Consider the following 26,110-nt stretch of genomic DNA (forward strand, 5'->3'; position numbering starts at 1 on the left):
TTACTTCGATCTTCCAGATGCTGACGTCCTGCCTCTCATTATGTCCAAGAGTCCCTCTCGTTTCTGCAGCCGCCCCCTCCTCAGATGAGCCTGAAAGCTGTCAGGAGCTGTCTGCGCATAGGTGGGGGGGGGGGGGCGCGGGGAGGGGGTCGCCAAAATTCGAACATTTGACTGTGCATAAGTTTTGCACTGGCAGTGAATTAGGTGCTTTCCTTGTCATGGCGGTCTTGTTTTGTTATTTTCCAGACATGAGTTGCCGGATGCCACAGCAGGATAGCTGGAGTTTGCGCGTCAGTCACTCTTACACATAAAACCCATGTGCCCTGGAAAAGTGTTTGTGCGGGAGACACCTGCTTGGTATACAGAAGTGCTTCCTGCATACTTCTCTGTCGCGTAGGATATAAAAACCAGAAGCATAGAGACTTGGGATCTACTGAAATTAATAAGTATTGCTTTATCCTGGAGGTTCTTCCGCAAAATTCAGACCATCAACTTTGCATCATCAGTGCAAATATTACCCCAGCTAAAAATGCAGCGTTCCCCCGGGAGACATTTTGAAAGGGCTGCAGAGGATCTGTAGGGTCCTCGAACCACACCTTGGAAACAGCTGTCTGAAGCTGTTTGTTTGGTCTCTGTGGGAAAATACAGCTCAACAAGCCACATCTGCCTGTGTTTGTCTGTCACTGAACACTTACAGGCTTAGGAGGGTCTGGTCGTGTATTTTCTCCCCACGGTACATGCGTTAGCCTACGTTTTCAGAGGGCTCCTGACTCTGTGGACCCTGGGTGGTGAGCCCCTCCTGGAGCCCTCGTGGAAACGTAAAACTCTGCCCCCTTGAAATGAGGCCGTGCAGATCATCTGTCTTTGGGCACGTGCCCATGGGCCCGGCGCACATCCGTGACTTGTGTGCGGCTCTCACAGAGCTCTTTTCCCTGCCCCTGACTGTGCCTTTGGCCGGCGCGGGCTGCGGCTGTGCACTGCCCTTCCCCGGGGCTCCCGTAGGCCCCTTGCGTGGCTCTTCCCTCCTCGGAGCCGACCCGTACCTGCTGTCCTAGACGGATTCTCTTGGGTTCCTTAAATCATGTGCTTTTTCTCCACTCACTTTAATCTTGTCTTTTAGGTCAACCTGGCCACTGGATTAAAAAATTTGTCTATGTTTTTCCAAATCTTGCGGATATTTAAAGATGACGTGGATTGCGATAACTTAAAATACATCATTACGTATTGCCAGTAAGAGAAATTGTTAAAGTTAGGAACTTCTGTGTACTCCACTTATATTAGTCTCTCTAAAAACTCCTGTCTCTGAATTGGCTGCGATGAGGCCGTGAATCAGACTTTCCATCGATGCTGGAGCTGATCTGCCTTAATCGGGAAGAAGGACCCTGGACCTTTTAGTCAGTACCTCAATAACTTCCTATTTTTGACTTTTTAGGCCAATTACTCTGAACTGTGATGTCAAATCCTGTACATATCTTCAAAATATGATTTCCATATAGGAAACGATCTTTTTCGGGTTTTTCCATATAGGAAAAGACTTTTTCTGTCAGAGGCATTTTTGTGTTGGCAAGAGCTCGTTGCTGGTGGAGAGCGGTTTGGAGGGGTTGGGGCCCTCTGTTTTCCTTGACCCGGAAGCCCGGGTGGCTTTGTAGTCTCAGAATGTGGCCGCGTTGCGGGGTGGACCAGGGGGCCTGCTGTCCTGCGAGGACTCTCGAGCCCCTCCTCTCCGCGCTGGATCGTGCGCAAGGCTGCCGAGCGCCTGGCGGGAGCGTGCTGCGCGTCGGGACGTGGTGAAAGGGGCCGCGGAGCAGCGTCCCTGGGAGTTGCCAGCCTCGTCGGAGATGCACAGTCAGAGCTGTGGGTCAGGACCCACTTCCCTTTTTGACAAATGGATTTTGCGCTTTTCTTATTTGTAGCCCTCAGAATTAAATCCGTCTCTGTTTAGAGAACTTTTCTTTGTGATTCCTCTTAGGCATCAGTTTTTTTGTACACATAAAAATGGAACTTCTCGTTGACGTATTTCCTCCTGTTGAGTAAATATGTAGCCTCTGGTAGTGCAAGACGCCGTGTAAAAGCCGGCCAGGTCTCCGGGTGTGGAATGTGTTACCCAGAGTGCTCGCTGAGTGCCGGACCAGGAGGCGTCCTGAAAGGGGCTAAACAGGAGCGTGTGTTTACAAGAGGGCTGTGGGTCAGGGAGCCTGGGAGGCAGGCACGAGTCTGACTCCATGGCTGCTCGGGGACTGAGGGCCTGAGGGAGGGCCTCCCAGAATGTGGGCTTGGAAGGAGGGCAAGCAGATCCTGAGGTATGGTCACGGAAGGACAGTGGCGTCCCTGTGGAGACAGGAGACACAGAAAGGAGGAGATGGTTGGAGAAGCTGTGGTTTGGGCACTATGGAGTTGAGGCGCCTGTGGGAAAAGGGGCCCTGGCAAGGGGTGTCCAGGGTTTGTGAGACCATTCGGGACCGGATGTGTGCAGGTGCATGTGTGGGCGCTTGTGCACACAGGGAGCAGGGGCAGGAAAATGAAGGGGGATTGGTTTATGACAGAACAAACCAGCAGACTCACCCTAGCATAACGTAATAATCTCAGCAAGCAGATTTGATGTTTTTCTTTAAGAAATTAAAAGAAAGGTATAGAAGTAATTTCTCCTGCCATCATAGATTCTTTGAACGGATAACGTGTCAGGATTCTAGGTCCTTTCCTGTTTTGGGAAATGAGATGCCTGTGTTCTAATCTGGACATTATTACATGTGTAAACCTCGTAATAAGTGTAGCTCATACAGTCTTCGTGTTATTTTTCCCTTTGCAATTTTAGGGTTTTCAAATAGTCTCAAGAAGCAAGAGCAAAGTTGTCTTTCAGACTGAAGCCCACTCCGAAGAATCCAAGAGCCACGTTTAATTTCCAAATATTTGTGGCGAGGCTTTAGTTTGAAACCCTATTTCGTAGTTGTTTTTGTTTGCTTCAACTCGAAACAGGCCTTTCTTCTTTGTGGGCTGTGCCACCCCACCTCCTGTAAAGTTGACTTCCTTCAGGGGCGGGGGCGAGAGGGGTGGGCTCCACAAGGACAGAACAAGTGAACCTGAATGGAAGACGTCCCCAGGCTTCTCCTTGGCTGTAGCAGAGCTGAGTGAATTCAGACCCGAGGCACGCAGCTCTGGACAGGGCTCCGTCACACCCTTGGACGCCCCTTTGCTCATTCACTTGACACATTTATGTGTCACCATGAGCAGTTTTTAGTTTTTCCCAGCTTTTCCTGTATGGATTAAGCTACACCCTTGCCCCCTCTCCCCCTGACCCTGCCCCCTGATTCTTGCTGGAGTGGGGGGGGGGGGGCTGGAGCAGATACAGGGTCGCGGGGGAAGTGCTTTTGGAATGGGTATGGGCTCGTGCCCACAGTTGCTTTGAGATAATTGTCTAGTCGTTGCTCAGAGTTGATGCTGAAGCATCTTGTTTACTTGGTTTTATCAAACTCAAGCTCTGTCAGATCTGAGGTCCATGAGGAAGGAGTAAATTGGTATCCAAATGCCTTTGCTAAATGGCATGACAGAGGGCCACTCATTTATTTCAGATGCTAGGAGGGGTCACCAGGGGAGGTCAGACACAGGTTCACTCTCAAGAATGTTTTCTTGCTTAGGTAACAGAATTGGCTAAAATCTGTTCCCAGTGGGTCGTCGTCCCGCCCCCCCCCCCCCCCCCCCCCCCCCCCCACTTCGTGTTCAGAAAAAAGCACCCTTAAGGGAATGTTCTGGTCCAGGAGTTCAGCATTCAGCAGCACAGGTAGGCCCTGGGCACGGGGCTGTCGATGACGACAAGCTTGGTGATGGTGTTGGGTCACTTCTGGTGGCTGTCCCCTACCAGATTAGAGACCAGCCTGTGCAGCCGGGTTCTGCGGTGCAGTCACGGCAGCCTGCAGGCCGATCCTCAGCGAATGTTCCTCAGTTGGGACCTGGGCACCTCAGCCTGTGCCCCATGCTGTCCTTTTGTTTAGAAAATGGGCCAAGAGGTCCATTGTGAAGTTCTCAGAAAAGAAACAAACATGGTTTTTCTTATTTCCCTTTTCCACCTATTGTAGAAAATACAATAAAACACGAAAAGGGGGGAATCTACCCTAAACCCACTGTCCAGGTCACGAGTCTCATTACTGTCCTTCAGGGGTGGGCAGTCCCCCTCCTCACAGATGCTCTGTGGCGAGGTTGGTAGTTGGGTGTATTTCTCTCTGCAGCCCTATCAGTTTCTGCTTCAGTTATCTTGAAGCTCAGTTGTTAGCGGCTCGTGCATTTGAGGCTGTCACAGCCTTGATGACTCTGCCTCTTTCTCACTATGAAGTGACCTTACCTCTGGTGATACTCTTGGCTCTGCTGTCTACTCTGTTTGATACTAAACTGCCTGTTCTCTCTTTTGACTAGGATTAGCATGCATCCTTTTCCATTTTTTTCAGATTAAACAATTTGTCCTTATTTATTTTTAAAAGTTTATTTACTGGACACCTGGGTGGCTCAGTCGGTTAAGCGTCCGACTGCAGCTTGGGTCATGATCTCGTGGTTTGTGAGTTCGAGCCCTGCGTCGGGCTCTGTGCTGACAGCTCGGAGCCTGGAGCCTGCTTTGGATTCTGTGTCTCCCTCTCTCTGCCCCTTCCCCTGCTCATGCTCTCTTTCTCTCTCAAAAACAAATAATAAACATTAAAAAAAAAGTTTATTTACTTTGAGAGACGGAGAATGAGCAGAGGAGGAGCAGAAAGAGAGAGGGAGAGAGAGAATCCCAAGCGGGCTCCACACTGTGAGTGCAGAGCCGGACACGGGGCTCGAACCCACAAACTGAGATCATGACCTGAGCTGAGATCAAGGGTCCGACGCTTGACTGACTGAGTCCCCGCCCCCCCCCCCCCCCCCCCCCAATTTGTCTCTATGTTTGAAGAGGGTTTCTTGTAGGCCACCTTGTCGGAGTTGGCTTTGCCTTTAAAGACATCCAACTGGCAGTCTTTCCCGTTTAACGGGGGTTTAGACCACTGGCACTTACTGTGATTATTGACATGACTGGGCTTCAGCCTGCTGTCCAGTACCACGTACGTAGCATAAGAACCTGACAATGGTACCTTTCCATGTCTCCTCACCCAGTCTTTTTGCAACTGTTTTCTTACACTTTGCTTTGCTATAGTAACAAACTCCATACTAGATTGCCGTTGTTTTGTTTAAACAAGAGACCACCTATGAAAGGAAGTCTGAGGGGTTGGCTGTGTCGTTGCCATTTCTGGTGCCCCACTTTTCACGAAGACTCCTGTTTTCACCCAGTGTCCTCCTTCCAGCTGAAGGACCCCACCAACATTTCTTGTAGCGCCGTTCGGCTTCTCGTAGGTTCTTGAAGCTTCTGTATATCTGGAAAACTCTTTTTTTTTTTTTTTAATTTATTTAAAAAAATTTTTTTTTAACGTTTATTTTTGAGACAGAGAGAGACAGTGCATGAACAGACAGAGCATGAGGGTCAGAGAGAGGGAGACACAGAATCCAAAACAGGCTCCAGGCTCTGAGCTGTCAGCACAGAGCCCGACGCGGGGCCTGAACTCACTGACCGTGAGATCATGACCTGAGCCGAAGTCGGCCGCTTAACCGACTGAGCCACCCAGGCGTCCCTTTAATTTAATGTTTGTTTGTTTTTGAAAGAGAGCGAGAGAGAGAGAGAGAGAGAGAGAGAGAGAGAGAGAGAGACAGACAGACAGACAGCGTGTGAGCAGGGGAGGGGCAGAGAGAGAGGGAGACACAGAATCCGAGGCAGGCTCCAGGCTCTGAGCTGTCGGCACAGAGCCTGACGCGGGGCTTGAACCCACGGACCTCAAGATCATGACCTGAGCTAAAGTCAGACTCTTTACTGACTGAGCCACCAGGCGCCCCTCTAGCTGCTTTTTGGAGCCTGGGAGCCCAGATGTGCAGTAACGGACTAATGTCTGCGTCTGCTACTTTGGCCCTCTCTGTCAGCTCTGGGCTGGTTTCACTTGATTGGTTTTTCTTACTTTGTGTTGTGTTTTCTTTATTATGCCTGCGGGTATGTGTTGTATTTCTTAAAATGCCTGGGGGTATTTTTTGGACACATCTTTTATTTTGGAAGACTTTCAGACTTTTGGAAAAGTTGTAAACATAATAGAGAATTCCTGTAAACCTCTCTCCCAGCTTCCCCTGGTAGCCAGCGTGTCACGTCACCACGGCACGTTCCTTAAAACAGCAGCCAGCATCAGTGCCTTGCTGCTCACCCCACCTGCAGACTTGATTCCCATTTCCTCCGTTCCTCCCTGACGTCCCTTCTCTGGCCCGAGCCCCACCCAGCACACTGAATCGTCCTGTGTCCTCGCTAAGCTTGGTTTCCTCTGGGCCGGACCGTTTCTCAGTCTCTTTTGGTCATTGTGACCTTGACGGTTTGGAGGAGCTCCAGCCAGTGTTTTGTAGGACGTCCTGTCTTTGGGTTTGTCTGATGCTTTCTTCGTAGACGGGGGTTTTGGTTTTGGGGAGAGAGGACCAGAGAGGGGCGTGCCCTCTCTTCGTTTCCGGTCTGAGAGTGCATGCTGTCACCGTGGCCTGTGGGGGCTAGCCTCGGCCGCCTGGCCACGGGGGCGACTGCCAGGTTCCTGCCCCGTGCAGTCCTGGCCCCCTTCCCTCCCCTTCCTCCAGAGCTAGCCTGGAGCCCTGCGCCTGTGCAGGCGGAGGGGGCATCTTGCGGGGAAGGCGTGTGTCTTCTGGCACATCTTTGTTTCTTTATGTCGGCACGTACGCGTATATGTTTTGTGCCGTTGTTCCAGCTTCCACGTCTAGGAGTATCTGGAGGCCAGGCATCCAGTTTTGCCTCCTTGGGTGCTTGCTACGCAGTCTCGTATTCCTGAAAATCTTCCTGAGCTTTGTTCTAGGATCCAGTTAGTTCTTGGAAACAGTTTGCTCCTTACAGGGCTTGCCTTTAGGATCTGTGAGGCAGGCCGGGGCCTTGCTCAGTTTTGGGCTAGACGGCCACCCCCACCCCCGGGCCTCTGCTGCTCTCTGGCCGTCGGAGCCCAGCAGGCCCTGCTTCTCGCCTGTAAGTGGTTCCTCGCCTGCTGGTGGTGAGCTGATTCCTGCTCGCCCAAGACCCCAGGGGGCTTCTACAGGCCTCTGGACGGTTTCCTTCAAACTGTGTCTTCTCGGATCTAAACATTTCCCGCTGACACGCACACGTAGCGTTCTGGCTTTTTAATCCTCTTGAGGATTTCTTGTAAACTCTGCTCATTTGGCAGACCTGCAGGCAAAGCTGAGACTGCTTTCGCTCTGTTTCATGTAATTTTACAAAGGATTGTTTCATTTTATAGCATTAAAAAGTAACTCAGCCGGGGGAACCGGGGAGCCCGACCCTGAGAACAGCGTGGAGCCTGGACCAGAGTGGGATGGTCACGTTGGAGTCAGGTCTGTGCTTTTTTAATAGCGTGGCGTCTGTGGGTCTTTGGAGTTGGGGATAATTTTACTGTGATTACGTGTGATGGTAACATCAGGGGAAGCCCACTGAAAGGTATACAGGAACTCTGGGCTTTTGTAATAAGTTTAAATTAGTTCAAAATAGTTGTATTTTAAAGAACCCAGTAGGTGAGTGCAGGCTTTGTTCCCCCAACTGGCTGTTCACGGCAGTGGTCCACAAGCTGAGTACAGTCTTAATAGAAGTGCCTCAAACTCACAGCTGCACAGGGTGAACCCCGAAAGCCCCCCCCCCCCCCCCCCCCCCCCCCCCGCAGGAGGCGGCTCGTGGTAGCCAGCAGCGGCCTCCTGCCCCTTGTCCCCGTGTTTACATTCCACCTGCATTACTCAGCAGACTTGCTGGGGTTTTCTTAACTTGGTGTCACGTCCCAGAAATGGTGTGCGCCTTTCCTCGCTTGGGCCTCGCTGCCCGATTGCGCCGGCCGGTCGGCCTGGCCCGTCCCTCCCCGCCCTTCTGGGTCAGCCTGTGGGGCCGCGCTTCCCACACGCCCTGTGTGCGCGTCGCACGCGCTCCACCCGTCTGGAAGGCTGTCTGTTGGCGCTTCACGCGGCCTTCTGCGGCTTCTTTGCCCTCCAGGACGACGTGGAGGGCCCCCGGCGTGGACTGTGCGGGCGCCGGGAGGCTCTGCAAGGAAGGCGCTGTGTGGACGCGTCATGCAGCCCTTCCTGCCTGTTGACCTGGGGCGTCCTAGGGATGATTCTGGCATCTGGGGCACACGACTGTGAGTAGACGTCCCCTTGCCTACAGCCTGGCCAGTGATGGAACGGGGCCCTCACCTCGGGCTTCCATTTTAGGAACTCGCTGTTTAAAAGAAGTCATTGTGTCATCTGAAAATGACTCTGTGGTTTCTGTTCTGGCCTGCTGTAATCCGTGCTGGTCGGGCCGTATTTTCTTAGGTGAAAACGTTGGTGACTTGTGAAAGTATCTGCTCTTTCCACCTGCCACAAGGCGAGAGGTGACGTCGCTAGATCAGGACTTGCCCTTCTGTCGTTACTTGTGTCCCGCAGGTTCCCCGGCAGGCATGAGCGGTGAGCGCGGCAGCTCCCAGTGCCCCGTGCTTGTAGCGACCCTCCCAGGGAAGGGAAGGCCGGGCCTCCCCTGCCCCAGAGCTGTGCCGTGTCCTCCGGGGGCGGCCCGCGGCCGAGGACAGGGTGCCTTGTGGGCGGCGAGGCCTCGCGGGCCGTCCTGGTGCTGGGGGCCGTGCCGCTCCCACGTCTCAGGTCTGAGGGATGGGAGCCTCGTGTGGAGGGCGAGGGTGGCGGGGACAAGCTCGGGCAGGTTCTCCAGGATCGCCTGTGTAACCAGCGGTATATGCCTCGTGGCTCTTAGCCACCTGGCTTTTGAAAGTGGGGTTCTCTGCAGGAATCCGTGGTTACATTTGGTCACTACGTTAATAGAAAACCTTGCAGCGGGGATTATTTTTTGGCCCACATTGAAAGTAGATAAATTGTTCATCTGAAGTCCAGTGTGTTTTAATCAGTAAGGGCTTTACTTAGAAAAATGAAAATCTGAGGAGTAAGGAAACCCTGGCACCCCTTTGTTTCTTTCACAGGCAAATATGACCAAGCCAGTGATTTTCCATGACATGGTTGACATTGTGTTCCATAACTTTTTTTTTTTTTTTTTAAGTTTATTTATTTTTGAGAGGAGAGAAAGACCATGAGCGGGGGAGGGACAGAGAGGAAGAGAGAGAATCCCAAGCGGGCTCCGTGCTGTCAGAGCAGAACCCAACGTGGGGCTCGAACCTACGAACCGTGAGATCATGACCTGAGCTCAAACCAAGTGGTGTCGGACGCTTAACCGACTGAACCCCCAGGAGCCCTCCCATGTTCCTTAACTTTTTAAAGCCAGTTGGGAGGGCTTAGACTTCCTTCTCTGCTTTAATGAGATTTGCTAAAATATTCAGGTTTGACCCTCTGAGGTCTGTTGTAGAGGTTTGGAGACCCTGGGGTAGTTCATGGCCTGGGCAGTAATGAGAATGAATGAAAGTGCTGGAGACAGTTGGCTGTCCCCAGCTTGTGTCTGGGGCATAGTCCTTCCTATACAAGCCCCTGGGCGATTGGATGGAGAGGGGGTCTCCTGGAGGGCAGCCTAACCTTAGCCTCCAGCTGCGGCACCGGCTTCTCGGTCCCCCGGGGGCGCCTTATCTTCTGTGGGTTCTCCACATGGCCACCTCCCTGCCAGCACGGGGCTTTCTGTTACCGAAAATGAAGAATAGTGCCGAATAGGATTGTTTTCTTCCAAAGGCCGTGGCTGATGGGCTGTTCTAAAATGAATTTATATTTCTGAAGTCTTTGAAAGTGAGCGGAGAAGGGAAATGCAGTCCTTTGGTCATACTTATTGTTGAACGGTGCCTCTGGCTTCTCCATTCTCGCTCAGTGGGGCTGAGGAGGCCGCAGAGAGCAGCTCGTGGGCCAGCCCTGGGGACACTCGGCTTCTCTGGGCTCTTCTCATGCCTCCCCTCTGTCCAGAGAGGGAGGAGCAGAGATGGCGGCTGTTGACTTGCAGTTTTCTCAGTTGGGGGGAAGTTGGTCAGGTAGGTGGTCGCTTTATGGCCAGAGGCCAAGAGCCTCCTGAGCGGAATGGCCTCTGTTTGGTTGTGGCCCGTGGGGCGGACCAGAAAGGTCTCCGTCCTTGTGTGCGAGCAAGTTGTCCATTCACACGTTCCCGTTGTAAACCACTGGAGACCTTTCCTTAGCCGTGGAAAATGGGACGTTTTGGAACCTTCTCTTGAAATTTGTTTTCAGAAAAGTTACAGCAGAACAACATGAGGAAAGTGTTGTTTGTAAGGTGGCCTACAAAACAGTTAGTGTTTTCTCAAATAACTCGGTGGACTGGGTAGAAAATAATGGATGGAGAGAGGGGCGCCTGAGGGGCTCAGTCGGTTAAGCGTCCAGCTCTTGGTTTTGGCTCGGGTCATGATCTCCCAATTCGTGGGATTGAGCCTCACATCAGGCTCTGTGCTGATAGCGTGGAGCCTGCTGGGGATTCCCCGCCCCCCCGCCGGTCTTCTGCTTTTGCACACACGCTGTCTCTCAAAATAGATAACCATGAAAAAATCAAGAATGAAGATGATAAGTTACAAATGCCATTAAATACCTGTTTGGTTTGTTTAATAGTTGGGAATAAATTGCGTTTCTGAAGGAAATTGGAATTGGAAGTACTTTGACCTTGCCTTCTCTCTTGTCATTCCTCTCGTGCTGCTGGCCAGCAACTCTGCAGCCTGACTTCCAGTGAAGTGGGTGCTTTATCACAGCTAGGGCTCTCGAGGGCACACTCTTCCCGGAGGTGGTATGCCCTCCCTGCTGCTTGAGGAAGCGAACAGGTGGGTGTTTTATCGTTTTGTAAAGACCACAGGGCAAGAGTCTCGAGTTCCCTTTTTGACTGTTACTATGATCTGCAAGCTCTCCCTTCTCTCATACAGACTGCCATGGAAAGCCACCTGTTGATGTGTCCCTCCCCCCCCCCCCCCCCCGGGCCCACACCTGCCGGGGCAGGGCCCCCCGCCCTCCACGGTTCTGGCTGCTGCAAAGTGTCGGGCCAGGGGCCACCTGAGTGAGGTGAGAGGACGCAAAACGTCATTTCCTCTCCCTTCCTCCTTTTAAAGTTTTTATGATCTTTCCCTCCAGTGTCATTGAGATACAGTTGACGTGTATCACTGCAGACATTCACGGTGTGCAGGGTGGCGATTTGATGTCTGTTGTCAAATGACCCCACAGCGAGTTCACCCGGCATCCATCACCTCACGGAGCCACAGGTTTCTGGTGACGAAACCTCGTAAGACCTACCCTGTCCCTTTCCACAGTGAATGTTTTCATCCTCCTCTGACCCTCCACCCACCCCAGTCACCCCTCTCTGTGCCAGCACCCCGTATTGAATCTGGTCAGAGGCACCGCTCTGACCGTTCTGCCCCTGATCTCTGGAGTTCAGTTTTTGTCATTGGTTTTCCGTACTGGCGTGTGGAGATAGGTGTTGTGTTGCGGATCTCAGCCATGTTTGGAGACACCTAGGGTGACTGACGATTGACCAGCTTCAGAGCGAGTGAGGGGAGAACATGTCCCCAGACGAGTTAGCCTTCTTCCTGAGGTGTGCCTGCGTATCCCTCCACCCTGGAACTCTGGAAGGCCGTGCGTGGGTAGCTCCGGGCACCTTGCGGCAGGCTCTCCCTGGTCGTGGCTGGAGCAGCACTGCCGGTCCCTTCCCCGTGCTCCAGGACTCAGGGCTTGAGGGTGGGGTGTGAGACAAGCCTGGGCTCTTCAGAGAAGCCTTGGAGATCATTCTTACCTGAGTTGGATTTGGGACGGACAGGGGACCATTGAGATACTTGCTCTTGACATTTGCTTTCGCTGGGGTGCCTCCTTCTTTGGGAGCTGGGGTTGACAGACACGCAGCATGGGAAGTTCCCGCATGGTGCTAGTGGGCGTGAGATAGGGTCACCTTCCTGCCGGGATGCATGCACACTAATGGGAAAGGAAGGTGGGGGTGGGGCTGGGCCTGGAGGCAGCTCTCCAGGTCTGGGGGATCCGCACATGTGCCCATTTGGTGCCCGTATAACCTGGGTCCGGTCCTTTGCTTTCATCTGAGTGACCATGCAGTGGCTGCATCTTGAATCCGCAGAGCCATCGTCACCACCGTTGGGGCCTCAACTTGACTTTGGCCGCCAGGCTCTGGTTGTTCCCGGTGCAGCCTTGTTCCGGGGCGACCTCGCTGCCCTCTCGTGGCGGGTACACGGTAAATAGCAGGCATCCCCCGCGTGTGTACAGGGGCTGTGGATGCCTCTCTGGAGGAGCTGGGGAGTCGCAGCCAGGAAGAAGTGTTTGGATTTCCTTCGGGATCTTAAATTGCATCTCTCTTGGTGGCTTTCCGTTGTCTTGCAACTTGTATCCGCGAAATAATTGTTTCCTTTTGTGGTTCCTCCCTGTTTGTGTTCTAGATGACCTTGCTCCCCATATCTGTCTCTCATCGTAACCAGCACCACAGCATCTTTTCTGCCTTACGTCGTAGGTACGTATTTCCAGGTGGTGGGAGGCCGCTGGTCCCACTTTTTGATCGGCTGTGTGCCCATCCGCTCTCGGGTCGCGAGCCAGCAGCGCCGGGGGAGGGGCTGGTCTGAGCTGGGGGAAACTTGTGGTCCGTCTCCCCCCTCCCCCCCCCCCCCCCCTTTCCGGCTCCTCCAGGCAGGAGCTGCCCAGCGGGGAGTCCACAAAGGAGTGCTGATGTCTGAGCCTTTTCCAGGGTCGTCCTCCTGGGGTGATCGTGTGGATCCTGCCCGTGCTCTGCTCTGGAAGCCAGGGGTGCACGCTCTGGGTACCTTGAGACAGACAAGTCCTCTAATTCTTGCTTTTCTCCTCTAAACTGAGCAGTGGGGAACCAGGTCAGGGTTACAGGTCCTTGCAGTTCTATCAGGTAGTGTGCACCTAGGCACAGCAGATCTGGGCCAGGAGGCGTGTTTCAGTGTTGACTTAGAGCAAGTGTGCTCACGCCTAAGGCTTGTAAACGTCAGTGGAGAGGTGGGGCGCATTGGTTCAGAAACCTGAGTCCCCTAAGCAGCAGATTCAGTGTGATCTCGGTTTTGGCCAGAAGATACACACCAGTGTTTCACTGGAGACTTGGGTACTGGGGATTTGTCCTCAGTTTTTCTTCAGTGTGTCAGCATTATCTGAATTTTTGTACAGTAAAAACGTACTGCTGTTTTCACGTTCAAGTAGTTGTTTAAAAAGAGAGATCACACTTGATTTCCTCTTCTTTCTCCAAACACCTTGAGCCAGGTGTCTAGACTGAGCTGGGGGTTGCTTGGGAGTATGAGTCAGGCCTGAGTGATTAGCGTTTTACATCGGGTAACTTCTAGTAACTGGTTTTAATAACTGACCGTGGTGTGGAAGTTGAAAATCCAGATGAGAAAGAGGGATTGCCACGGCATCGGCGGCTGCGTGAGTGGCTTTAGTCATTGTACTTCCTGCTGGGTGTGAGGTGCGGGCTCCAGGTAGAGCAGCAGCCGAAGTGACTGAGTTCTTCCAGCTCTGCTTGGAGCATCCCCTGCAGGGGCCCCCCCAGCCTCCAAGGACGCTTCTGATGGCTTGGAGGACCCCAGGGCACAAGGAGGGAGCAGGTGGGTCAGCACCGAAGCCTGGCCCCTCCCTGCTTCCCCTTGCCTTCCCCAGGCCTCATTAGTTCCACCAGAGCACACGTCCTTGAAGTTTCTCAGGCGCCCCGGGAGGAAATGGAACGCATGTGGTCTGAGGGCCACAGCCAAGCCATGGCCCAGAGAGCTTGAATGGCTGTCACCAGATGAACGACCCATGGCCCTCACAGGTGCATCTGGCTTTCTCCTGCCCCCGTCACATCTGCTCACGGGGCGGAGGATGTTCCCTAAACACTTGATGACAAGGTGAGTGGGTTTGGTGAAAACACACCCACACACACGCCCCAAATGTCCTCCAGCCTGAATTTGACTAACTGAAGGGCCTCGGGTCTCGAGAATTCTGAAGGTCTGCATTTCCTAACAAGCCTGTTGGCCGGGGGGGGGGGGGGGGGGGGGTTTCTGTCTGGGTTTGGATAGAAGAACGCCGCTGTGTGGTGGGCCCACATCCGGGCTGTTATTCGGGGCTCCTCATTGTGCTTCAGAACTTGAGTCCAGCTGGCTACATTCAGGAGCGAGATCCTGGTTCATGGGAACTTGGCGGCCCAGGGTAGTGCGTGTGGGCTCAGGTGAAGCTTTCTCCTCTGCCTGTAAAGGTTTCTTCCGGAAGAGTCCCGAGGCTCTGCTTCTCGGGCCAGCTGAGGACTCGTGTTCACCTGGAACCAGCTGTCAAGGTGTGGGCACGTGGAGAGGGCTCTTGCGTGGCGTTGTGCCACTGTCGCCTGCTGCCCCCTGCTGCTCCCGGTGACGCCCCTCTTGCACGGAGGGGTGGGATACGGTATGTGGAGGGTCCACCGTCTCCCTGAAGCGGGGGGTTCGGGTGACTCTTGTCACTGTGACCGTCTCCTGCCTTTTGACCTCTGTGCTGGACTTGCCGCGTCTTCCCGTTAGTGCTGGGAGGCGTGTCGTCCCATGCAGGCTGCTTGTTCGCGTCACTAGACAGCCACACAGCCCGTCGTGTAAACTAGAATTCTCGTCATAATACGGCTTTCTGTGACGATGTTGGTTGGGGTTTTTACAGTGAGAAAGCTGTCGCTCCTTCAGACAGCGTGCCCGGACTGACGGGTGTGGGCGTTTGGGGAGTTTCTGCGGTCTTCCTTCCTTCTTGCTGTCTCTTCTTTTTGCCCACCCCTGCACTCACGCTAGGGATCGATTATTTACTGTCTGCTCAGGGCCTGGGCGCTGGGTCTGTAGGAACCGGGGCTGGTGCGTCTGTGCAGCGAGCTTTCCTCTGGAGCACGTGCCGGGAAGTGCCTTCTGCCTATTCTCCTTACTGTCTCCACTTGTCACTGTGTCCCTGACCCAAGGACTGACTTGCTGGGTCGTTGAGGCCAGAGCTGCACGATTTCTCCTTTAAACCCTGGTGCCTGGTGCCAGTTGTGTCAGTGACGCCTTGTTTATTTTTATTAAAAAAATTTTTTTATGTTTGTTTAGTTTTGAGAGAGAGGGAGAGAGAGAGAGCGTGAGCAGGGGAGGGGCAGAGAGAGAGAGAGAGGGAGACACAGAATCCGAAGCGGGCTCCAGGCTCCGAGCTGGCAGCACAGAGCCCGACGCGGGGCTCGAACTCACAGACCGTGAGCTCGTGACCTGAGCCGAAGTCGGACCCTCAGCCGACCGAGCCCCCCAGGCGCCCCGTGTGAAGCCTTGTTTACATATTTGCCACCAGCTCTGCCCAGCATGCTCTCCCTCCTCCTTCCACCTCCCTGCAGAAGGCACACTGATAGGAGAGCCCGTGGCTGTCAGTTCAGCAGCTCTGTCAGGTTCCCCTGCCCTTCTCCCTAGATTCTCTGCAAATGAACCTGCGTCCTATTGATTTTTGTCTTTAAGCGAAGGCTCGTTTGGCCTTACGGCAAAAATGTTGACTGTTCGCTGCCCGGGGCAGCTCCCTTGGTTCGGTGGTGTCCTCAGGTGGGTCTGCAGGGCGTGCGGGGCCCCCAGGGATGCGGGTGCGGCCACGTGTGCTCTGGGGTAGCTTGCCAGCCAGGTACCTGCCGGCCCCTGGCACCCTACAACTTAGGAGAGAAGGAGTTAAAAATGCATCGTCACTTTGCAGCTGGGATGCCAGAAATAACATCTTTCACAGTGGCTTTCTTGGTAGAAAGGAGGCGTTTGATACATGCTCATTTATATTTGGACCTGAATTGAAGCCTGAGCAGTTTGGAGACGGAGAAAATAGAATGTCTGGTGAATAAAGACGAGGGTGTGTGGTTTGAGAGACGAGGGCTACGAGGGCTGGAAACTGTGAGATGGTAGGGCTCTGTAGCAGGCTCGTTCTAAAATTTTTTTTGTATCTTCGAGATTTTTGATGAAAATTATGTTCCTCGGGAAATTATTTGGAGATAATTAGAACATGAACGGGCGGTCGTCCGGTTTGTCCTCCACCCTCGGCCCGAGCTCGTCGACGGTGAGCATATATGATCTTCCGTATTTGGGGCTGCACGTACCGCCCCTCGAAGGGCTGGTGTTCGTGAGGGGAGGGGCGGAGCAGGGTCCCGAGAGCTCGGGGTGCCCTCGGCAGCACGTGGGTGCCGAGCACACTGCCAGAGCTGACCTGGTCGGGGGCACACGCGTGGCTCGTTCACGCAGGCTGCGCCTCCAGTCTCTTAGCCCCACGTCCAGGTTTCAAGGTGTATTGAGACCTGTTGGTGGTTTACACTTGATTTGAGCTTCCTTTTTTTGTTTGTCTTTAAATTATCTTATAAATTTTTCATTCCACTTAGAAGCTGGTAGACGGTCTATCTCAGAAATTCTTGGGTTTGTGATAATGAGATAAAGAGCCCAAGTGCACCTTGTTTGCGGAGACGCCCGCCCGCTGCCTTCCGGGCCCTGCCGCCTGCAGACTGCTCCCGGACCTGCTGCGTGTGTGGCGTGGGGCGGGCGAGGGGCTGTCCCCACCACCCAGGAACCAGTCCAAAACGCTTTCTGGGCATGTCCCGGCCTCACACATTTTCGGGCTAGCTTTTTAAAGAGTGTTAGTGGGCGCGGATGAACACGTGTGCCGAGTGTCCTTTCTGGGGGCAGCAGCGTTAGTGCACCCAGATGCGTGCCTGGGCTTGGCCACGGCTGTAGGAGACACCTTGATGCTGTGCTCTTCGTGCCGTCGGCACCCGGAATGCCCTGCCCTAGAGCAGCCATCCTGTGTAGCTGGGAGGGCATCGGGTGGTTGGGGGTGCCCAGGCCCCCAGCTCCCAAGGTGATCTTCCCATACCTGCAGGCCATCTTCCTCCTGTTGACAGGGAGCCCTCCACTGCTCTCTGCACCTTTGCCTCGACCTCTGGGGTTGGGACCCGAGTCAGGCACTGGGAGGCCTGTGGGGGGAGCACAGCACAGGGAGGAGGGACACTGCTCTGGCCTTGGTCATGGTACTTGATGGTATGTACAGGTGTCCCTGGTGTGCCTCCGTTTTTAGGGACCAGAATGCGCTGTGGCAGGTACTCTCCATCCTAGGCTGTAGGCACCGGCCAGGATCCAGTGTCGGTAGAGGACAGAGGTACTGCCTTTCACCCCGTAGCCACACCATTTATTTTGGTATGGTTTTGGAAATAAGGCTTTTTTGTTCAGGTTCAGCCATTAGCTTGGCTTAGGATCTTGGGAATGTGACATAACTCTTTTGGGTTAGACTGGAGGACTCGCGGAGGCGTTTCCTCTTACTGGCTAGCAGCGTGTCTCTTCTCCCATCCAGTGGTCTGAACCTGGAGGAGAGCTCCTCACGCTAGTAGTAAGGGGGAGAGACAGAATGACGGTGATCTGAATGTTCATTTCTTGTCATGAGAACATCGGCTGTGGTCCCTCTAGCCTTCCTCCGCTGCGTGCGTGCACGTGTGAGCATGTGCACAGCAGCGCTTCTGTGAAGGAGCTGGGAAACTGGGTGAGTGGGGAACACACGTGGGGGACTGGTGGACAGCTGTGGCTGAGAGGGAGGACGGTGTATTGCCAGGGAGTGAGTTTCAGTGAGCCACCAAGACATGGCAGCTCTCTGACTTCACACAAAAGTTAAAATTTTTATTTAACTTTCTGTTAGGGATATTTCTAAACATTCACAGAATCTGAGAGAATAGTGTCCTTATATACCTACCCAGTTTCAATAGTCACCAACATTTTGCCAGTCCGGTTACATCTGTTTCCTTCCCCTGCTTATTTGTGTCTTTTTTTTAAAGTTTTTAAACTTTAACGTTTTAATGTAAATCTCAGACATCATGCTTTATACTCGCACATTCTTTGGCAGAATCTCTCCCGGTTAAAGACCTTTAAGAATCTTGGCCTTTGTTCTCTTATCAGTGCTTGGTTCGAGCCGCTGGCACTCTTGACTGTCCCTTGAAGGCCTGCTGACCACCTCGCTCCAGACCAGGGGCTCCCTTTGGATGGGCCTGTTGCTTGGGCTTCCTGCAAACCCCTCTCGTAGGCAGCTCCCCCGCCACCCCCGCCCTCTTGATGGAGGAGAACGTGGTGGTGGTGCTGTGCGGTTGTGGGTGGTTCCCTCACCCTGTCCATGGAGGATGGCACCGTGTGGCTTTTCTCGTAGACCTGGAGTGTTACGGTCCGTCTTGTTACGGGCTTACTTTTTCTTTTCCTCCTTAGGGTGTAAACTCTAGTGGTCACTTTTCACAGAATCGAGTGTTTAAAATCTTTTATTTATGTGAGAGTCAGGTGCTGTCCTTGGTGGTCTCTTCGTGTTTCTTTGGTTTGAGGCAGCAATCAGTGGGGGGACCCCTGGGTTCAGTGCAGACCTTCACTCGTACTGTTGTGTTCTGGAATCCATTGCTCCTCTGGTTCCCACTTTAGAGTTCAGGAGGACTTCCTAAGAAGTGGTTCTTGATGAACCGTCTTTGGTGTTGTGTAATGTGCCGGAGCATAGGAGACTGGTGTGTTTTGATGGATTCACATTCTGGCTGTTAGATAAATACGTGGCCTTCCCTGGTCAGTGCACCTGCCTTCCACGTGGTTCTCTGGTTTCTGTGCGGCTGCGCATCAGGACACGCCCACCGTGGGCAGAGGCCTGGAGGGGACCAGGTGCGCCTGCCCTCCTCCTCAGCGTTGCCATCTTTGGGTGCTGCTAGCTAGCATAGCTCTGGCGGATGTGTGTCACCCTGGTCACCTGGGAGAGCCCCTTCTTGGGGGTGGGGTGCAGATCTCCAGCCTGCGCTGCCCTCCTCCTCTCCTGCCCCTGAGAAGCTGTGCTGGGATAGATTGTTGGGCTCGTTTGCCGACATAAAGGGAACGCGTGTGCTCGCTCTTGGCTGCCTGGAGCCGCCATGTCTCAGTCTGTTGGGGGGGGGGGTGGGGGGTGGGGGGGGCACGGTTAAAACCGCACCAGACCGTGAAGTTGGCCGTGTTGGTTTGTTTCTTGGGAATAGTTACTCTGCTGAGTGTTGGTGTTCAGGCCGTCCTCTTTGTGACTTGTGCCTTTCTTGAGTTGATGGGAAAGAAACGAAAGCCAGTCTGTCTCCTTCCCGGTATGTCAGAAAAGAACACAGGCCCGTGGTGGTTTTTAATTCTCATTTGTCATGAGATGGGGCGACTGACCGTGTCATTGCCAAACATATTCAGGGACACTGAAGCATGGAGCTGAGCTGTGCAGCCACGGGGCTCAGGGTCAGTGGGCAGCAGAGGGTTCTCACCTGGTCCTTCGGTGTGCGTGCGGATCTGCAGGCCTTGCAGGTGCAGGGGCATCGCGGCCGCGCTCGGCTCTCTCTGACCGGAGTCGCGGAGATCTTAATGCAGGATGATGGTCTCCTTGGTTACACCTCACTTCTGCATCTGGGACTTGTGGGGGAAGGAAGTGAGGTCAGGTGAGCGCAGGCCAGTGGGCACCACTGCCATCCTCAGCGGGGTGGACCGCGGGCTTCGGTCGGCTCGCTGTGCTCAAGGCAGACACTGCCCCCTCTTAGTTGGGGGAGTTGGCTCCGTGGTTCCTGGGTCGGATTGTAGGAGCCTTTGACCATTTTGCCTGACGCGATGGGGTGGGAGGGTTCAGGGTCACTGCTTGCAGAACCTGTACTGCGCTGAGGGTGTGGCGGGGCCCCAGGGTCCTGACAAGGGTGGTCCCGGAGAGGTGCTGGCAGGCCGTGTGGGTACTCGGCACTGCTCCCCAGGTCGTGGCCGGGAGCCCCTCCCTTCCAGAGACTTCTCCACATGGGCTCCACACCCCGGTCGCACGTGGCTGCCTCTGAAATCGGTGTCCTCGGAGCCTGAGAGGAACCTCGCCTGCTGTAGTGCTAGAAGCTGGTTGTGCTGACTGCAGCCCCCCTGCCCCTCCAGGCCCTCCCCACCACATCTGACTGGGGCGGCCCATCTCTTTCCCTGCTGCTCCTGGACCTGCATCTGGAAAAGGTTTGCTTTGTGGTCACGCGAGCACGGGCTGTGCCTGGGCCCTGCCGAGGGGACAAGCCCTCAGCTGGCGGTGGGGGGGTGGGCCTGGGTCGGCTCTCCCTGGTTTCTCTTTGTTGGTTTTCTTGAGGCCGTTGTAGGCTCACACACAGTTTGCCTAGTTTTTCCAGTGATGACGTTTTGCAAAACTGTGAGCAGTGTCACAACCAGGATGGGGTGTCAGCTCTGGAGCCGTCCGTCCTCGGACCTTGCTCCGGCTGTCCCGTTCTGCGCGTCCTTGGGTGTGGTTTGGTCACAGGTGTGTCTGCCTGTGTTCGGTGCGGTTCCTCACCAGGAACCCGGTGGCCTGCCGCCATGACTAGCCTGCTCTCTGTGGCTGGGGCTCTGCCCGTCCTGGACGTTTCGTGGAACCACATCACACAACGTGGGGCCTTCCACTGAGCACCGCGTCTCAAGGGTTCGTGTGTGTCGTAACGTGTGTGGGCACATCATTCGTCTTCACGGCTGGATCCTGGATCCTCGTGCAGAAGCGCCTCATTTTGTCTGTCGTCATCACTTGACGGACATCGCCATCGTTTGCTCCTCTTGGTGGCTCTGAACAGTGCCGGACGAACGTTCACGTACAACTTTTTGTGTGACGGGCTTTCGTTTCTCTCGGCCGTAAGCCAGCAGTGAGGTTGCAGCCCTGCTTTTTTGTTAGATCCGAGCCTTTGGAGAACTTTTCGTGTCTTCTGGAAGAACCTGTTGTTGAGGTCAGGGTGCCGTGGCTTTGACGTGGCGCACCGTCCTTGCCCAGGACACGGTGCCAGGGTCGAGCTGGGTTGTGATGAGGTCCGAGCTGGTCCTCGTGGCCTCCCCCTTCCTCTCCAGTCTTGTGCCTGCATCTCGACGACATCCTGCCCCCACCCTTTGTTCTGTAGTCTTTCGTTGTCCTGTATTTTCTTTTAGAGCAAGAAGTTAATTTGATGGCGAGAGAAAGCGCTGCACAGAAAAGCCTTAAAAAGATGCGTTTGGAGAAAGTGGTTGGAAACCGGTTGGGTTTAGAACTTGCCGTTTGTGGGGCGCCTGGGTGGCTCAGTCGGTTGAGAGTCCGACTCTTACTTTCAGCTCAGATCGTGATCTCACGGTGTGTGAGTTCGAGCCCCGCATCGGGCTCCGTGCTGACAGTGCAGGGCCTGCTTGGGATTCCCTCTCTCTGCCTCTCTCTCAAGAACAAATAAATAAAACTTTAAAGCAAACAAAAAAAAAAAAACTTACCGTTTGTGAACAAAACCAGAAACCAGGTGAATGCGGCCTCCTCAGATGAAGAGAGCAGTTTTGCTGCACGGCCAGTTTCTTACAGAGCAGACATATACACCAGGCGCTTATCGTCGGAGCCTGAAGACACGTAGTAGTGGCGGACGAGTGTCGCGAAGACAACAAACGTGGCAGATGTGCTGGCTTCTGTATTTCGTAAAACAAAGAGATAGTTTAAGAGGGATCTTTCGCTTTGAATTACCGTTGTAATGTTGTTTTCCTCAGACGTAACTGGTTTTAACCCAGAATTCGGTGTGTGTGTCCAGGAGGCGTTTCTAAGCATGAGCCCCTTTCCCAAGCACTTACCTTGGGACTTGAAAAGGGGGTGCCTGCCCACGTCAGGGCAGGGCCCCCGCCCGCCTTTGGGAGAGGCAGCAGCACACACAGAGGCAGTGCTCACTGGACGTGGTGAGGACGATGGCTGTGGCACCCGGCCCGGGGCCACGGGCACACTGCAGCGCTGCCTGCCGTAGGCCCGAGAGGCAGGCAGACTTACCAGGCTGGGGAGGGGCCAGGGCAGAGGAGCAGGGCTGAAGGGCACCCCGGGCCACTGCAGGTTGCCGTGGGCAGCTGTGCATTTGTAGGGAGTCCAGGGCGGCGGGGGGGGGGGGTGCTTTGGAAGTAGCTTTAGGTTTGGCCTTGAGGGAAGCTGGAGGGGGGGGTGTCTGCAGGGGGCAGAGCCAGGGACCCATGGGGCATTGCTGCATGCCATGACGACATCAAGCCCACAGGCTCGGGTACTCCGAGCTGGGTGAGTTGCTGACACCGGGCATGTGAGCACACACAGGCCTGTGTGGTCTCACCGTCCCTGCTCCTCCTTGTCGACACGGCGCAGAGAGGCAGTCTCCGGATGGAGGGACAGAGAGAGGCAGGGGACGGCCACAGTGAGGGATCAGGGCTGTGCCCTGGTTGGGCCACCGGCCAGCTGCTGGCAGACCTCAGGCGGTATTGTCGAGGGTGGTTCTCAGGTTCTTCAAGAGCTGTTCCCAGCAGCAGAGCCTGCGAAGGAGTTGCTGTCTGGCCCTCTCCTGGGGCCGCCCTCCTGGACCCTGGGCCGGCGGGCTCTGCACAGCCAGCCCTGGCGGTGCCGTCTCCTCAGATGCCTCTGACAGCCATGCCTGGAGCGGATTCCAGCAGCCGTGTGACAGATGCGGGGAGGAGGGGTGGGTCAGGGAGGCCAGTTTGTCGCGAAAGGTGACTTCTGTTGAGCACGTGTCTCCCTGAGCACCATCCTCGCGTGTCCCCGTGGGCACGGTCCTTCCTCCAGCGATCCCACCCGCCTGCTTCTAGGTGTAGGGGATGGGGGTGTGGGGGTTGCTTTTGAAAGCAAGCTTCAGAAAGCCTTGTAGCCACTTTCTAAGAAAAGCGTATTTATTTAGTTATTTTCAGAGGAAGGTGGGAGAGAGGAGAGAGGAGAGAGGAGAGAGAGAGAGAGAGAGGGGGAGAGAGAGAGAGAGAGAGAGAGAGAGAGAGAGAGAGAGAGAGAGAGAGAATATCCCAAGCAGGCTCTGGGCCGTTGAGGGGCTCGAGTCCCCTGCACATTGTCCCCCAGCACGGTCGAGATAGCCTCCCTCCACCCCTCACCGGCCCGTGAGGCTCAGCCCACCCTGGGGCCACATGGATGTTCTGACTCTTTTGGATCAAAGCGTATTTACATATTCTGTGTTTTGCATTTTTCTTGTAAGTAACTGAGCTTCATGGCTCCAACATTGGGACTCAACACAGGTCTTTTACGAACCTGCCGAATTAAATTTTTTTTTTTTTTTAACGTTTATTTATTTTTGAGACAGAGAGAGACAGAGCATGAAGAGGGGAGGGGCAGAGAGAGAGGGAGACACAGAATCTGAAACAGGCTGCAGGTTCTGAGTGGTCAGCACAGAGCCCGACGCGGGGCTCGAACCCGCGGACCGTGAGATCATGACCTGAGCCGAAGTGGGACGCTTAACCGACCAAGCCACCCAGGCGCCCCCGAACCTGCCGAATTAAGGTGGAAATGTTATTAAGTAAGTGATACTGGAGAATATATGTAACATTACCTATGTGTTTACATATTATAAAAACCCTTTGCATTTATGTTTAGTTATTTGGTATGCTTCTACATAATTAAGCATACATCCATGAAGGTCACAAGGTTAACAAGGATGTGTTATTGTCAAGTAGGAACCGGCGTTTCTGGAATTCAGTTTACAGATATTTCCTCCAAAAATCACTGGTCCACTCTGGAGCTCCCCTTTGTACCCGATCTTTCAACTACTTTAAGAGTTCAGCTCTTCAGTCAGCCAACAAAATCGTCATTCCTGGTTGGGGCTGTTAAAAAAGAATTAACAGTCTCTTTCTTAGGACTGCAGACAGTGTATATAGTGAGGAAGGGGGTAGTGGAGGGGAGGTTCATGTCACTTTTACTAAATCTTGATTATCTTGGCTTTCAGACTTGTTATTTATTGAAAGAGGTTTCACGGCATCCTCCACAAAGTTTGGGAAAAGCCTTAGAATGTCATCTCAGTGCTAAAATTTGAAAATTAACGTGGTGTTTTTCACTTTGGTTCATGCTGAGGGATTTCACAAGAACTCAGTGTTTGGTTATATTTTTCTGGGGGCTGTGTTCATGCCCAGCATTTTGAGTGTGGCAGGGAGGCGGTGTGATACGGTGCCTCCTTCCCTGCAAGGAGCCTGGAGGGGCCCGTGTCCATGTGGGGGCTGTGCGGACTCCCAGGTTCTTCCTTTACATTCAGTGCCGAGTTAGGGCAGAGTGGAGGAGGGGAGGTTAGAAACGCGCACAGCTCTGCTGGAAGTGCTGTACTCAGGAGTGTCCCGTGAGGTACCAGGGAAGGAGGCTTCCTGCACGATGGGATGAGCCGGGGGGTCTTGTGGCTCATTATCTGGTCCACACGGTGCACGCGGGAGGGGTGTGTCCTGTGTGCGTCATGTGTGAGCGGTGAGCTGGGCTTGGTACAGAGATCGCACCTGAATTTGACAGAATGAGAAGGAAATTTGGGTTGATTTTCCTAAATTGTAGGTAGCGAACTGTAACTCTCTAAGTTGTTTCCTTTAGATATTTTAAAACTTTGCAAGACTAAATCCTAATCCCTGCCTGGCATTTAAGCATAAATAGCAAATTTGTGTGTGCCGTTCAGTCACAGGGTCCATTTAGAGAATGCTTCGGATTAGAGAGTGAACGAAAAAAATGCAATGAAAATCTGAGTATTTCTGACCAGGATTCTTTAGTTTGAGAATACTGTGTGTTTTTCATAAACACCAGTAACAGCTTTGATTTGTGTTACGTTTACGTGTTGTTTGGGCTTTCCTGTTGTGCACTTCGTTTCGTAACTGGCCCTTTCAGGTTTGATTCTAAGGTGCAGGGCGACATTGCCCTTGGTGCTGCCTGGCTGAGCCTTCTTGTGGTGGCGCTTACTGGCCGACACCGTGTGGACGGAGTCACGTTGTACTGTGACCACAGGACACCTCACGTGTCCATGTTTCCACGGTGCCCCCGTGGAGCGTGAACACGATGTAGAAAGCCCTGATTTCAGAGTCGCAGGAGGGCCTGTGGTCGCTGGGCCTGCACGGCCGGCTCACTGCCCCGAGGCTCTGGTGACGGCCCGGAGAAGTGCAGGTGGACGTGGCTCCCTCCCAGCGCCTCATACAGCAGCTGTGGCGAGGCCTGCATCCCTGAGTGCCCCTGTTCCCTGCCACCCGTGCGGGCTTCCCGGAAGAGGGCGAGTGGAGATGCTGCGGGGCTTCCGTCGGGAGATCTGATGTTGGGTGGCTGAGAGGACTCTCCAGCTGTGTCGGGAGCAGGGTTCCAGACCCTGTGGAAGAACAGTGAAGCCCCGAGGGGACAGCTGAGGATTGGGACAGGAGGTCTCCCCAGGGACGTTGCGGAGGCTAGTGTAGGACGGGCAGGGCCTGCCACCACTGGAGCCCCTCACAGCTCTGGGGAGGCCCCTCGGATTGTGGCTCCCTTTACAGCTGAGAGCTTTCGAGCCAGGATGACCTGGGCGTTTTACTCCTTAGGTCTTCCTTTCCTTTCCTTTCCTTTCCTTTCCTTTCCTTTCCTTTCCTTTCCTTTCCTTTCCTTTCCTTTCCTTTCCTTCTCTTTCCTCTCCTCTCCTCTCCTCTCCTCCCCTCCCCTCCCCTCCCCTCCCCTCCCCTCCCCTCCCCTCCCCTCCCCTCCCCTCCCCTCCCCTCCCCTCCCCTCCCCTCCTTTTACATTTATTTATTTTTGAGAAACAGAGTGAGACAAAGTGTGAGTGGGGGAGGGGCAGAGAGAGAGAAGGAGACATAGAATCTGAAGCAGGCTCCGGGCTCTGAGCCAGCGGTCAGCACAGAGCCTGATGCAGGGCTGGAACCCACGAACTGTGACATCATGACCTGAGCCGAAGTTGGACGCTCAACCAGCTGAGCCACCCAGGCACCCCCCTCCTTAGGTCTTTCTTGTAGGCACTAATCGTTTTGCTCTTCTGTCCTGGTCGCCCCCTTACCCCACCCGTCCGAACACGGAGCCGCCTGCAAGGATGAAGTTGTCAAATGTCAGTGGTGGGTATATTCTAGGCCCTGTGTGGTCGATTTCGTCTGGAGCGGTGTTGTCCCTAGCGTCCCATCTCCTGACTTTCTTGCTGTGCTTGCGACATACTCAGAGGGGCACGTTGATCTTGAATAACCAGTACTGGTTATTGCACGTAACGAAAATAGATCTGTGGGCCTTGAATCTTTTAAATATTTTAGAATATAAGATCTACAATCCTGCATAATATCATCACGTGTAACTTAAATACCATTCATTACAAATATGTTATCAAACGATTAAATATATGCAGGCTGGGGCGCCCGGCTGGTTCAGTCGGTTGAGCGTCTGACTCTTGTTTGTG

At 53.9% G+C, this 26,110-nt stretch overlaps 1 protein-coding gene across 5 annotated transcripts in view; it reads left to right on the forward strand.

Annotated features, from left to right (window-relative positions):
• The window catches only part of ANKRD11 (ankyrin repeat domain 11), a 180,619-nt gene that overhangs the window by 82,617 nt on the left and 71,892 nt on the right, over nucleotides 1-26,110 (forward strand). Inside the window, exons 1-4 of one of the 5 annotated variants that reach the window (XM_030298534.1) lie at nucleotides 10,727-12,211; nucleotides 12,414-12,484; nucleotides 13,642-13,868; nucleotides 14,216-14,397. The exons of 1 other annotated variant lie outside the window; for it this stretch is intronic. The gene's annotated coding sequence lies outside the window, so the exon portion shown is untranslated. Of the gene's footprint in view, nucleotides 1-7,319; nucleotides 7,414-10,726; nucleotides 12,212-12,413; nucleotides 12,485-13,641; nucleotides 13,869-14,215; nucleotides 14,398-26,110 lie in introns of those variants that run through there. 3 more of the 5 variants (XM_030298535.1, XM_030298536.1, XM_030298538.1) reach the window with 3 other exon arrangements.

The sequence above is a fragment of the Lynx canadensis genome, chromosome E2 (genome assembly GCF_007474595.2).
Source record: "Lynx canadensis isolate LIC74 chromosome E2, mLynCan4.pri.v2, whole genome shotgun sequence".
Taxonomy (NCBI): Eukaryota; Metazoa; Chordata; class Mammalia; order Carnivora; family Felidae; genus Lynx; species Lynx canadensis.